General features: G+C 37.9%; 1 protein-coding gene across 1 annotated transcript in view; it reads left to right on the top strand.

Moving 5' to 3' along the window:
- The window catches only part of rap1gapb (RAP1 GTPase activating protein b), a 108,867-nt gene that overhangs the window by 14,474 nt on the left and 80,975 nt on the right, over positions 1-13,418 (top strand). The window contains exon 2 of the mRNA XM_005917919.3: positions 11,977-12,017. The gene's annotated coding sequence lies outside the window, so the exon portion shown is untranslated. The remainder of the gene's footprint in view (positions 1-11,976; positions 12,018-13,418) is intronic.

Here is a 13,418-nt window from a genome sequence, read left to right as displayed (position 1 = left end):
ACACACACACCAAGGAAAAAAAAATACGTATAACAATATATTATTGCATATATTTATAATGCAGAGAAAACAAATGCAAATATTAACCCTATTGACTTCATAATACAGCAAATAAAGCCAGTTAAAAAAGCTCTTCAATTAAAAAGTGAACTTCCTGAATAGATCAGTCATAATTTTGCTGCATCAGTTATGCAAGCTATGCCAAATGTGTTTTTTTTTGTTTTTTTTAAAAATACACACCAGAAAGTGAAGCAAAAATGAAACAAATCAGCAGACGAAAACTCACTGCAGAGCATCAAAACCACCCCTCACTCTCCAAGCAATGTTTTTCACATATGTTCAGAAATGGACCCCTTGGCTGTAATAAGCAGTTCATACATTTTACATGTGCCAAATGGAACACTTGGAACAAAATCACACAAAGATAAGTAAATAAAAGAAACAAAGAATGAAAGAAAGTCAATTTCAGCTACCGCCTTACTCACAAGAGGTCACCACAGCACGTAGTGCCACATATTTGATTTGGCCGCCTTTTTTTTTATTTTTTATGCTGGAGTTGTGACGTTGTTAGGTGACTGTAAACTACTACACTATGGCACCACTAAAGTGTTGACAAAGAAAACTCTAAAGGTGCAGAAAAAGGTAATAAAAGTAGAATTATTTTCTTTTATTCTGAAAGCGCCTTGTAATACATAACAAGTTATAGAAGCAGCACTCCACCTTGCCTTTAACAGGGGATGTTAATGTCAGAAGAAATTAACATTTTTATCAAAAATAATATTATTCTTGTCACGGTTCAGGGAAAAAGAGCAGCGGCACAACATCAAACAGAAAGGGCCACTTCTTTAATGAATAATTGTTTTAAGCGGCCATCTAGTAAAGACAACAAGATGAGCTATGTCAGGGTCTGTCTGATTCAGATTAGCAGGTGATTGATCAATTAGGCTGTACTTTTGCTTTCAGGTGATTAATCTTAACACACCTTTGCTGGGGGAAAGAAAACGAATGGGTAGAAATAGTTTTATCACTCACCAAAAGGAGAAAAATTGTAACTAAAGACATGGTATTCACCACTCGGACATGTTTTAGCCATCAGAGAGCACAGGTGTGTTTGGTGTCTGTATTTAGCAGTTGAACTTCACCGTCCCTTCTTCCACTTTCTTGATGTTTCAAAAAATGTCTAGAAATTGTGTCATTGTGTTCTGGGCTGTCATGTGTTCAAACCTTTGGAGCATTTTGCCTTCTGACTGTTTAGAACCTCCAATGTTGTTTAATATGGCCTGACCGTGCGTTTGTAGTAAGTAGCAAAGCAACAGCAGGTAAGTGGGCAGTGCAGCTGGTCTGCCTGTCTGTGCAGAGATTAGCCGTATACACAGCTCTTGAATCAGCTTGTTGGTTGCCAGGTTCTGACTTGTAAGCCTCATCTGATTTTTTATATACAGTTTTTGGGAATACTTAGTGTCATAGCCAGACACTGAACTTATTGTGTCCCCCAAAGCAAAGGCAAGCAACAACTAAAATGACGTCATTCTGTTGTAAGAAAAGACTTCAACCCTAATTCTGTGACAACGTGATTTCAGAGCTGGTGGAAGCTGGGCCAAAGCCTCCATGGTGCAGTGATTAATGAACAGAAGGGAAAGCCAGTGGTATAAATCCAACCCATCTTTTTTTTGGAAACCCCAGCTTGTCAGAAATAATGAAATGACAGAATGGATGCGACATCCAGGCCAGGGCCAGACCAGCGTGGGGATGCAGCATTATGATGACGTAATGAGATACATTTTGGGTTTGGAAAGCCTGGACTTCAGTGAATTGCTTACAAGCCTTCAGGAGACATGAGTCAGAACCCACGACTGTGATGACCTGTTTTCCTTCATCTCAGGCAATCGCCACATACATTTCTAACTTCTCAGTATCTTGTGTTACTATTTCACTTGCACAAAAATGCACAGTTTAGACCATGTTAATCTTGAAACCGTAGGAAAAGACAATGTTTTTGATATGCATGTCATATGCTTTGATATGCATAATCAAACCAATGCATTTAGTGTTAAGAAAAAGTAAAAAGATGAAGCTTGCCTTTTGTGAAAGATTAGGAAAAGCAAACTCAAATGACCAGAAGATTTGTACTTCCAAATCACATAATTAAATTATGCAGGGACACAAGCGTCTCTATCCACAAATAAAGAGCCCACGTGGGAAATCTGGTTTAACAAGACAAGCAGCAAGGTTGCAATTGCTAACAGGATAATAAAGAGTCATATTCACATTCTGTATTCAGTGGGGATATAGTGTGATTTGTTTGTTAATTAGTGTTTGTATATACAGCTTTCTTTTTGTCAGCTACTTACAGAACTTGTAAAGTGGCAGTAGTAAGACTGCATTTGTATCTCAAGGAACTGTCAGACTTCATGCAGAACCCTGCTTTCTCTCTCACCACACACACACACACACACACACACACACACACACACACACACACACATCTATGCAGAGACAAGGCTGTTGTGAAATGTCAGCAAGATAAGCAACGCTGGCCTGCTGCTCACTGGAGAGCAAAGAGGGGATGAAAACACAATTACGTTAATGGTGGGTTTGGGTTGTCTGCACTGTAGTCTCGCGGCAGCAGGTAGACCTTTATCGTGGCCAGGGTATTGTTCAGCCCACAGGCCACATCCAGCCCTCAGGCTATCTTTGATTGGCCTGTTAGGTCAATGGCAAGTCAGTAATGAAACATCTTCAAACTTTAATAACATTTGGATAAGTTTAAAGCAAGACTGGAGAGTTAACTCTCTTTTCTTGTGCGCTTAATGCAGCAATATTATGCATTGATTGACACAAGTGATTGTAGGTTAGTTACTTGTGAAATATGTGAACTCACACTAAAGACTCAACAAACATGGATTTGTTTTTTTTTACTATATTTTATAGCAGCTATATTCTTAGCGACCATAGAGAAGGATATATATTTTTTTAATATTTATCAAATCAAATTCATCCTGAGCATTATTAAATAAGCTGCATAAGCAGCAAAGCATCTTTACTAAACTTCACACATCTGTAGTTGGAATAGTGCAGCTTGTTTCTGCTGCAATCCAAACACAGGACAGAAACAAGAGATTTTGCAAATTAGAAGTCTTAACTTTAGATGATGAGGGAGATGATTAAGGCTGGGTTGCCTGGGGAATGAGTCTACAGAGTGGGGAGCTGGTAAATAGAGAAAGCAGAGATGGACAGGAAAGTGACAGGGCACAAGAGAGAATGGTTAGGCAGAGTGGTTAAACACTAGACTAGAGACAACTCCTTAAATGGGCTGAGAGTGGCCTGAAGTAGAAAATACAAAATGGAGAGAGATGGGTGGAGAGCCAGGCTAGATATACTGTAATTATTGTGAGAAGATGGAAGGCAGGTGAGCTGGCTGGGAGGTTAATGAGCTGATTACTGGTAGGTTTGCAGAATGAGCAGAACTGGGAGCCAGGTGAAGGATCCACAAAATATGAGAGAAAAAAACAGACAGAGGAAAGTTGCTGAAAATGAAAGGGAAAACAAGGAAACATCATTAAGTCGTCAGAATGGGGTCTAGCTATGACTAACATAGCATAACATCCAATGAAATTGCAAGAATAGCAAGTTGAGTGGAAGTTTATCATAGTGTTTTCTGTGGACTCTGCAGTCTGCTGATATACTTGAAGATCGAACAAGGACATCACAGAATATCCAGAGCATCAAATGAAAGATGAAGAGTATGCGTTCTTTTTTTCCTCTTTGACTCTGAACAAATGCTATGATGTTTAACTCAGTCCACTTACATGTCTTCTTATATCCTTATGTCTTCTTGAAGAAAGACTTTGAGACAAGAATGAGACTGTCATCAATGCTGGTAGTCCCATGGTTATTGCTGGCATTGCTTGAGGTTTTGTGTAAGTTAACCATGTTGTTCTTGCAACTAAGATAAAGAGAAAGAAAAGAGCACTGGATGACAGATAGTTTGTTTCAGATTTGTTGAGGATGTGACTGAGAATGTCGATATAGACTACAAGTGGCTCAGTCTGGGCAGAGGACTAAAATATAAGACCAAAACCCAGAGATTTGGGTGTTTTGTGAGGTGAAAAAAAATTCCCTGAGCTCTCTGATACAGACTGGATGGCAGATTTTGCATTTGCTATTGGTGTAACAGCACTGCTAAATTAAATATTCATAACTGCAAGATTTTCCATCCCTTATCCGGGGAAACCAGGAATTTACTAATTTGGTGGCTGGTTCTGCAGTTGGACACGGGATCTTTCACATCCCATATGAGAATCATAACCCTTGGCTAGAAGCAGAGTAAAGAGCAACCAGTTCATCTTGTGTCCTGGTTAGCCTTAGGCCAAGGACACAGGCAAGGGGATTTTTGCACATGAAATACATAGTCTGGCCAGAGCTTTCATGAGCTTCTCTGAAGGCAAATGAAGACAACATGTTTACCCACATCCCAACGCTGCGCGATATCGCACCATCAGCCCACCATCTACACATCCATGTGCATGGTCCGTTTACAAGACAGTTTGAAGATTTGAAGAGTGAGAGCATGATTTCTTTATCACGACTTGCAAAGTGAATAATGGACTCAGTGATGTTCAGCTTGAACTCAATGACCTGCCGTCTGATTCACTCCAGCAGAGTACTTCAAGTCAGTACCACTGCTTGTAATTTATTCTCCTCCCGGCGAGGAGACCCTTCTAACATGACAAGGTACATTCAGTTCAAGAGTTCAAGAAAACCAAGAGAAAGATTGTCTCACTGACAGCCAGGTGTCCTAAAACCTGATTTGGTGAACGCATTTAACCAGAGATTAAATTCTTTTTTTGTGATTAACAAGAAAAGAAATAAAAAACAACAACAGCAAAGATACATCAAATTAAGTTATTAGACGATGAAACAGAATCGGAGACATTTGCCGTGTGTATGTATTAGGTCTTTGAATTGATAAACTAGTGACTATGTTGGTGTTTTAACCAGACCTGCTTCACATTATACAAGTCTTTCTGGAAAAATCCACTTGAATAATTCAGTAGACCTCCATTAATAGCTGCGTGATTGAAAACTTAAATAGTGCACTTACATTAAATGTGTAATAATGTCCTTTTTAGAAGGCATGCCCTAATTGTAACTCATACCAGCAGCTAATAGAATCTACCATCTACCAACATTTCTATTTATAAATTCATACTGTCTGAACTGCTTTCCGCCTTTTGGTCTGGCATCTGTAGCTTCCAGCTCCTACCTTAGAAAACTCATTCCCAAACCCTGCCTCTATTTAGATTACACGAGACAGCATTTACATCAGGAAGGTGCTAGATGAGTCCAGAGTTATGGCTATAAAATGTCTTTAATGTTTTCTGGTCTCCTGATTGTCTGTCCAAAGTGACAACTTGAGGCTGTGACAGCTGCTGCAGGCAAGCATGTCATTTGACTCGAAATTGTCAGTCAGAAGAAAAAGCAATAAACTATAGTGTAATTTTTTTTTTCAAATCTGACCTTTTCAATAGCAGGACAGCTCCTGACTTCGGAAAAACAAATCAAATTTTTGATTGAATATAATTATGATATCATGTAGCCGCAAAACAAACTTATAAATAAACATGGTCATGTGGTTTGGATCAGAAACTGGCCACAAGAGGGTTTGTAAAATGCATTTTAGGATATAATATGTTGTTTTGGGAAACTTGCTGGTAGTTCTTCGGGTTTTATTTAAATTTGCAATTAGAATATTATATTCATATTATCAGTGGGAATATAAATAGATATAGTGCACAATATAAGCAATTATAATAATTTTCCACTTTAAGACATACATAAAAAGGCAATCTGTACAACATTTGCTACATTAATTTTTTTGAATCTTTTCTCCATAAGACCCTCAGGTCCTGCATTCTGCAAATATGAACATTACATTGTGAAGACTTTGTTTAGTTCCCAGTGCTCCATTTTCTGTTGTCTACCTTCTGGCTGGTTATTGTTTCTCCTTCTCATCTTCCAAATGTTTTCCATGCCTGCAGCTTTCAGGGACATCTGCTCCTGCCAACCAATGCTTTAACATGTTGTTACATTCTGCTGATCCTCAGGGAATGATGAACACGGCATAGTGTCAGAAATACATGAAAACGTTTGATTTTTCTTATTCAAATTGAGCAGTTGAGTGAGGTTACTGAAACACATACTCAATAACCCAGTATCTATAGACACAACAAAGGGAAGCTTTGTGTGTCTCATTTTGTTCTTTTGTGCTGTATTAGATTAACAGCTTATGGTTTAGTTGTGTCTCAGAGACAGTTGCACCGATCCTGTGTTATGTTGACTGTAGCATTTGGGGTCTTTGGGATGCTTTTCTTATCCTCATCCTCCATTCTTCTGTGAATATGTTTCTTTCTGAGCGGGATGAGAACAGCTTTCTGCTAAGCTCCAATGTGTGAGCGGTGCTTTCTGAGCTTTGTGCTTTAGTGTAGGTGGTATTTATGTGGAGAGGTTTACAGTGGGATTTTTATGTGTGTCTTGTGTGTCATAAGTTAATGAGCATCATACATCAGATGTTGCTGTCCAATAAGTTGGAAAAAGAATTATTTTTATAGCAAGTACAAGTGCAAGAGTAGCTAAGCAGAATGATTTGACCTGATCGGTGTTTGCTTTAATGTGTGATGCGAATACAGCGACGCTAAAAAGAAAATCAAGTGGTGCTTGTGCATACTAATGCAAGACTACCCCTAACGCCTGACAGACCCCTACAGACATCATTCATTTATCACACTGTTACACTTCTAAGAGTGATTATCTGCTGCATCACACACTGCATTGTGTTAGGAAAATCTACCTGGAGATGTTAGATTCTTGTAGGCAAGCTGGTTCCTGTGAGCATGCATTTCCTTTACTGTGAGTGGGAAATATTAGCACTGTGTGTTAGTCAGTGTTAAGATTTTAAAAAGGCAGTTAAAACATCTTAGAAATACTTTCACTGTCTCTCATGTTAACTATTAAATTTATATGTTTAGATGGTGCAGATGTATTGATTTCAGATTGTGAGAGCCGCGGGTGAAATCCAATAAAGCAAAGCTATTTTAATGCACTGTGGAGGAGAGTTGTTTATGCAAACAAACACTGTTCACTAGATGTATTTTGAGGTGCAGGTAGCAGAATATTTTTGTTGCTATTGATCAGTTCTCCCCAGCTGCATGGCTAGAAGCGCTGTCAGTTTGTCTCCTGCAAGTTGCTCTGAAATATTCTCTCAAACTCAAGGCTCAAAGATTTGGCTTCCAAAATAGTGTAATTTTGTTCATTTGTTATATCACACTATTCACACTTACATCATTTACTGTGTTCCCCCTGTGCCTGAAAGCGTGCTGTAAGAGAGATGATTATCCCATTTTTCTCATCAAGAAAGTGCGATTATAGTCGGGGTTAGCGTAATTATGCTCTTTGCTTCTCAGTAGGTACATTTAGATAACTGGACTGGGTCATCAGGATCACCGCCTACTGTTAATTAGGATTAGTGTGCCCAGCAGAGCTGTTGATGATGGCAATGGTGAGAATGTATGTCTGTGGTAAATGCAGAACAGCAGTTAATAATTTAATGAAATATAAAATATAATCTTAGGGCTGTTCGATATAACGATATATATCGGATGACAATATAAAAACATCTATCGTTTCATTTTACGCTATCGTTTGTTTCGTGGTGTCGCAAAATAAACTGTTTACGGCAATATTTTTCATCGTTTTGATGGTCACTGTAGTGGCTATATTCATTTCTTAAAGTTCTCTCTTTCTCATATATTTAATATAACCACACTACGGACGGACAAGCGCCTGTTTTTATGCGTTGTGGTTAGCAACAACGACGGTAACAGCATCGCGTGTCCGCTTGTTTCTGTTCCACATAAACCTTTCACAATAAAGCTCAAGATCCTGTTGAGACTTTTCAAAATAAACTGAATCACGTAAAAGAGCAGATTATTTACGGATGAGAATTTAAAAAGAGCCGCCAGGTGCTAAAAAATAAACCTTAGACTCAAACGTTAGAACAGGCTTTTCTCCGCAGCACGCCGTGTAATAAATACTCACAAAGAAAACGGCGGCCTTTACAACTTATGTCTAAAAATGTATAGTTTCATGCAGCGGTTAAAACACTCGACTCCAGCTACATGACGTGCAGCTGGAAACACTTCACGCAAGACGAGCTGCCACAGAATTTACAGAAAATGCTACATTTTTGTGATTTATATCGTTATCGGGACGATGGAATTCTTATATCGGGATATGAGATTTTGGTCATATCGCACAGTAATATCGCATATAATCGAATTAAGAAAGTGTGACTTTATTTGTTAAAGTCATAGTGAGGGTTTGCTTGCATACTGTATATGGATAAAGTAACCATAAATGCTCAAATCCAAAATTATATAATGGTAAAGTTTCAAATGACTCTGAGGGGATAAAGGATAAGAGGTTTCACCTACTTCTGAGTTTCTCTTTGACAGGTTAAAGCTAGTATGTTCTTTCTTCTTTTTTCAGTTGATCCCTTTAGGGGTCGTCCCAGCAGATCATATGCCTCCATCTTACGCTCTCCGTAGCATCCTGTTCTGTCACATCAAACCTCTGCATGTCCTCCTTCATACGTCTGTTAAATCTTCTCTGCAGTCTCCTCTTTTCCTCCTGTCTGGCAGCTCCATACTCAACATCCCTAGTACAGTATACCCACCATTCATCCTTAGCACATATCCAAACTATCTCTGCCATTCCTTTCTAACTATCTCAGTCCAAATCTTCAACTTTCCTTGTATTTATGTATTTTTCATCAAATTTCATGAAAACAGAGACATGTCTGTAGACATACAGTATCTGTAGGTCTCTCCCTGTGTTATTTTAAATTGCCAGTGGCCTAAGCCGTCTGATTCTTGCCGAAGACTTGCTTATTCAAAATCATGTTCTGAATAGTTTTGGAAGGACTCTGTAATTTCCAAAAGCAGTAGTGCACCGAGGCTTAGTTAACATTACTTAAACAGGGCTAATTTGCTCTGTGGAGTATTTTTAGCTGCAGATTATGATGTACTTCTTAAAAATTTGAACATTTGCCGCAAGTAAATGCTTTACACATGTTTATTTAATGCCAGAGTAATCCTATAAATACACCAAATCCACAGGTGCCAACAGAAATCTAAAAGCAAAATGGGCTGTAGAATCAAACACCAGAAACATACCACAAACTCTGACAAAGACTATGGGAAAGAGACAAGATTATTTATACACAGAGGTGTGAAAAACTAACCAAAAGACAAAGACAAGGACACGCACATTCAGACAAAGAAACACTGGAGCGCAAAGACACAACAGAATGACGAGCAGCAGGTAGAAGAGTTGGGGAGACGCTGAAGGAACTAAACAGATGACAAATAAACTCAAAATAGAAACTGCAGCTAAATAAAGACTAAAGATTCAAAACTCGTCCAGAACAGTGAATCAAACATTGGCATCTACAAATCAGTGAACTTCATGAAATAATTCTAATGACACCATGTGGTAAAGACAGACATCACAATCAATGAATCATACTCACTGTGAGAATAATAAAGAAATAAAATAGGAATACAAACCTCAGCCTACCAGAACAGCAAAACCCCCTCAGATCACAACAATGTAGAATTCAAAATAAGCTATCATACTTGTGTTTGTTGTAACAAAGGGTCACTGATGTGTTTTCCATATTTTTTATATGACTACAGACTTTAAACCCTTTGTTGGTCGGCGTCTTTTCATTAAAAAAATGTAATATGGACTTGTGTTTCAGCAAAAATTTAAACCGATGGATTATTTCTGAATTTAATACAATCCTGATAATAGACCACATGCCAAAGTTTTGAGATCTGGTTACTGTGGATAATGTTTCAATACAGTTACCTCAATGTTTGAAAAAACAGTTTGATGCAATTTGAGCTTTGTGACATGGTGTGTAGAGCAGGGCGATATGAGCAAAAATATTTATCACGATATACATTTGAAAATTTGCGATAACGATAACTGACGATATAATTGACACTAGACAAAATACTTTACAACTCCACAACTTTATTAGTGCAAAAAACCCCATCAATGTATTTTCACTTAAACAAGCAGCTGTTTTTTATGTGCATTAAAGTTATATAAAAATGTAACAGTGCAAATGCAAATTCCTTGCTGACAGTTTAACCAAAAGGCATTTCCAGTGGAAATTGACCGACATATCCTCAGCATAACCATGTATAATATCCACAAAACTTAAAAAGAGGTTATACACACACATTACGGTAATATTATGTTGAAGCACAGTACGTATCACTCCGTGAGGCTCCTGCCTAATATAGCCGTAATGCTCCCACAATCCATCAAGCGGTGCGGGTTCGTAGCTTAGCAAAATCGTACTAAAACATTTGACAGATTTTCGAGCGCCGTGTACCACATAAAGTCATTTCGAGGTCAGTAAACACAACCAGAATTCATACATAAGGCCCATTGGATTATAAGGGGCACTGTTGATTTTCAGAAAAATCAAAGGATTGATTTTAAGTGTGCTGTATTTTCCAAAAAACACGGTAATAACGACGGCCCGCTAGCATGCTCTACCAAAAATAGTGCTTTGTTGTGTATCTGACGGACCAAAGGTAAACCAGTTCCACACCACTGAAGTTGCAGCATTTTTGCAAACCAATTCTGGTTCATCCGTTTCATTTTAACGATCTGAAAACAAAGGCACTGCACATCTGCGTTTTACCCATATTCTATCGCGATATTTCATTTTCCTATCGTTGATAAATTACACCGGTATTACCGTAAACTGTATGATATAGCCCAGCCCTACCTGATAATATGTTTTAACCCTATCACACATAGTGGTCACTACAGTGGACCGCTATTCAGAGGCTGTTTTCTTGTATTTGTGTCGGTGTTGATGGTATACTTGCACATAAACCACTACATTGGACACTGATGTGTCACTCTATACCCTGCCACCCACTGATTGTTTAATGTTACTATAGATGTATGACATGCTTCGTTGTAATTATTGTTATTTAAACCTGTCATGCATGAATTTTGACAACCTCAATCAGGATTTCTTTCTTAAGTATTTTTATTCATCTTCAGGCATGAAAAGATGAATAAAAATGCTTAAGAAAAAATCCTGATTGAGGTTGTCATAATTCAAGCATGACAGGGTTAAAGTGGCTCAGTTTGCAGTTTGTTTAGCCTGCATGAACAGCAGTACCTGAAGATTCAGTTTATTTTTTGGAGTTGGTTACAAGCTGGTTTTCAAATGACCGATGTCTAATTTAGAAGCAAAACTCTTCAGAGATAAATAATTTTGAAAAGATTATGTGTTTTGTTGCTTTTCTGTTCTATCGAGTCTGATGTTTCCTGCATGTTGCCAGTCAGTCATGAATTCACACACATTTTCAATTTATTTTTCAAGCTCAAGGACAGAAATGCCACGGTGGCTTAGAACTGGCATTAACCCTCCAGTTAAATGCCTGTCTGAGTTTCCATTAACCTACACAATGGAACTACCCTACTAATTTTCACAGCTCCACTTTAGTAATAATTGATATTCATGATGTATGTTCTTGCAGCTGCTAGTTAAGCACAGTGTACACACTCAAGCGTGGTGGGTGTTTTAATCTGCTTGGGAACGTGTGCCATATTTAAGTCAACAAATCAGTCAAGCCTCAGCCAAACTGCAGTGATATTTGTAATGAACACATCTTTATAGCACATAGGCTTTAAATGACTGTGTATTATACTGACAAGTAATGTGCTGTTAATTGATTTGAAATGGGCAGTTTCAGCCAGCAAACTGCATAGTGATGACATGGAGCGCTCTAACTGAAAACATTGCTTACTCTTACTGACAATAAAAAAAGTTTGTTTTATTTTGCATAATTGATTTAGATATCTCCTCTCTCTTTGTTAAAGGATCGGCTGACAAGAGAAGCAGAAGATTTGGCAGTTTCCAGGTAAGCTATTCAAACATCTACATTTTTCACTCCAGAAAAAAACAGGGAAAGTAGAATTTGAAGAGCTACAATATCGTGGTAATGATCCAGGTAGTTTCCTATGGTGTTTGAGATGGCTGTTGAAGACATCTGTTAAGATTATTGCCTGTGCAAGCAGCACACAGCTCTTTAAACCATCTTGTGTTCATACAAAATGTGTGCTTCAGTGCTGGAATTACCTTGACAAAGATGTGATACTTATAAAGGCTTTGGTGCATAGCCTTATAATTACAGAGCCATTCAGTGGCTGATTAGGGAGGAAACGCTGCCTAGCCTTTTATGCAGTGCATTTGTCTTTAGACAGAGCTTTTACTGCCATTTATTCCATGAACCGTTCAATTTCTTCTTTGCTTTTTCATTTAAGCAAAGACTTTAAATAGATTGAACCATTACTTTAGACATATTCATAGGGTGCATTGTAAGTTTTCTTCTTTTTGTGGTTTTTATTAAAGCGACAGTACTTATTTACATTGCTGTGATCCTTGCACTACACGTGTTGGCTTCCTCTTCTTTGTGTATTTCCCATCTTGATAATTGCCACTTTTTGCACTTTCCAGTTAAAGAATGTATTCCTTTGCTGCATTGGTTGAAACGATCTTGAACAAAATGGGCACACGGATAAGACTGAAAGAGAAAGTTAAAATGATCTGTGTATATATATATATTTTTTAGATGATACTGTTGCGGCTGTTGAATCTTTTGTTTCTATGGGAACCCAATTAGAATTGAGACTGTTATTTCAGTTCAGTTTAATTTAATTCAGTTTGATTTATATAGCACCAAACTAGCTATTGCTGCAGATGGAATGTCCCAGTATATAGTATCCTTTGCCATGTGTATACATGGAAATCGATAGGTGAGCAGAACTGAAACAATACATCCTCAGCATAACAGAGCAGACATACGTCATCATGAAAGATCTGACAAGATGAACTGACAGACACCACTGGTATCAGCTGTATTCTCATCCCAGTAGTTTCATAACAAACCTGGACCATTCTCAACACGTTGCACTCTGTATACTGAGCAATTCTACTATTAGGTAAACCATTTTTAATCTATCTTTGTTTGTTTTATTAAATTTGAGGTATGTTGTGTTTAACATGTTACATTCAACTTGTACCAAAGGATTTAACTGTATTCTATTTCATTACATTTTTACTTATTGATGTTCTGTATATGGATTTATTTTTTCAATCTACAGTAACCTAACTGCTTTTCTGACCACTGTTTTACAATATACTATAATTGTAAAACAGTGCTTGCTTCTTTCAACCCCTCCACCTCCCCAGCATCCACATGCAGGCTCAAGGAGGATATTTTTTGTGTGATGTATTTGTAGGGATTAATGAGGCTGAAGCC

This window comes from Haplochromis burtoni, unplaced genomic scaffold (genome assembly GCF_018398535.1).
Source record: "Haplochromis burtoni strain Fernald_Lab_line unplaced genomic scaffold, NCSU_Asbu1 Contig_26, whole genome shotgun sequence".
Classification (NCBI taxonomy): Eukaryota; Metazoa; Chordata; class Actinopteri; order Cichliformes; family Cichlidae; genus Haplochromis; species Haplochromis burtoni.
The sequence above is the reverse complement of the archived record's forward strand: the minus strand, read 5'-3'. Positions and strand labels throughout refer to the sequence as shown.